This window comes from Neomonachus schauinslandi, chromosome 10 (genome assembly GCF_002201575.2).
Source record: "Neomonachus schauinslandi chromosome 10, ASM220157v2, whole genome shotgun sequence".
NCBI lineage: Eukaryota > Metazoa > Chordata > Mammalia > Carnivora > Phocidae > Neomonachus > Neomonachus schauinslandi.
In genome coordinates this window covers 114,476,936-114,478,704 of record NC_058412.1, presented here as the reverse complement: position 1 = coordinate 114,478,704, position 1,769 = coordinate 114,476,936, and positions in this window count along the sequence as shown.

Sequence of the window (1,769 nt, the reverse complement as noted above, 5' to 3'; positions counted from 1 at the left end):
TTCTTCTTCTTCTTCTTCTTCTTCTTCTTCTTCTTCTTCTTCTTCTTCTTTTTGTTAACATATAATGTATTATTTGTTTCAGAGGTACAGGTCTGTGATTCAACAGTCTTACATAATTCACAGCGCTCACCATAGCACATACCCTCCCCAATGTCTTTCACCCAGCCACCCCATCCCTCCCACCCTCCACCACTACAGCAACCCTCAGTTTGTTTCCTGAGATTAAGAATTCCTCATATCAGTGAGGTAATAACAGATTTTCAAACAGTCCTGGTTATTACCTCTGAGCCTGGATCCTCGGTTTGGGGAAGGAGAGGATGTGAGCCCAGGGGCTTGACCAGTCCCCTCCCTCTGCCTGTGGACTATGCAATAGAAATTTGGGCAAGAGGCCTCACAAGAGAGAGAGCCCCCCCATCCTTAGAGATGGGGTAGTAATGCAAAGTATAGTGTAGTTGGAATTCCTCAGGGTGGGAAGAGAATGGATTGGGCTGGATGAGATGAGAACTCATGAGATTAAGGAAATAATAATAACAATAATAATAATTATGGCATTTATTAAGTAGGTGCCACATCCTATACTAAGAACTTTCCAACATGTTATTTAATCTTTGCAACTATCTGAAATGAATACTATTATTTTCTCCATTTTACAGATGAGGAAACTGATACTCAAGGAGATTAAATGTCTTGCCTAATATCACACAGTTTGTAAGTGGTAGCTGAGGGAATGGAAACCAGACACCTAGACTACAGAGACCCATTCCTCCCCCATTTATCACTCCCCCCAACACACTCCACCCCACTCTTGCCATACCACAACCACTGTTATTTCTCTCTCCAAGTGTCCTTTCCGGAACCACATCAAAACCTTTTAAAATGATGGTAAATATCCAGATTCCAGAGACCCCATCCCAGCCTATAAATCATGATCTCTAGAGTGGAATCTGGGGATCTGATTTTAAAGATCCTGACACAAACTCAAGTTTGGACTCGCTGTCCCCTATGCTGATAGGTCAGGGGTCCCAGAAGGGGTTGATTGAAAGAGGAATCTGAGAAGTGTTGGAGGTCGGGAGAGAGATCTGATGTCCGAGGAGAGCCATCCAAAGAGGTGTCTCTAATTTTTAGAGACAGCAGACTGAAGAGACAGCAGAGACAGAGACTGAAGAAGCCGTCTGGGGATGAAGCAGGGGTGGGACTGGGGGTGCGTGTGAAGGCGGGGTCTCTTGAAAGAGGGGTCTGGGTTCGGAGGAGGAGTCTCAGATCAGAGAAGGATCTAGGAGTCCAAAGAGGGGTCTGGGGTCCGAGCCCAAGTTTGCGGTCCGAGTTTGGGATCAGAGACAGGATCGGGGGTCGAGGCCAGGTTTGCGGTCAGTGGAAGGGTCTGTGGGCTGAGCAGAGGGTCTGAGGTCTGAGGAGGATTCTAGCTCAAACTGGAAGGAGGATGGGTTTTGGCCCCCGGGCTGCATAAGCTGTCCCAAGCCACTAAGGTCGCGCTTGCAGCGCTCTTCTCCACCCCTCCCCCCAGCCTCCGCGCGCTCTCCAGGACCCGTCCTCCAGGTTCTCCATCCACACGGCACACCGCCCACCTGCCGGTCCACTGCAGGCTGACAGCGCTAGGGGGAGGGGTGTTCAGTCAGAGCCCGACGCCCGCGGGGGTTGTGGTGAGGCGCCCCCTCCTGGCGGCCCAGGAGCTCAGGCCCCGCCCTCCACCCACCCCCCGCCCCCGCCGCACCACTTCCGGCAGGCACTGCGTTGCTGGGGGGCGCGGG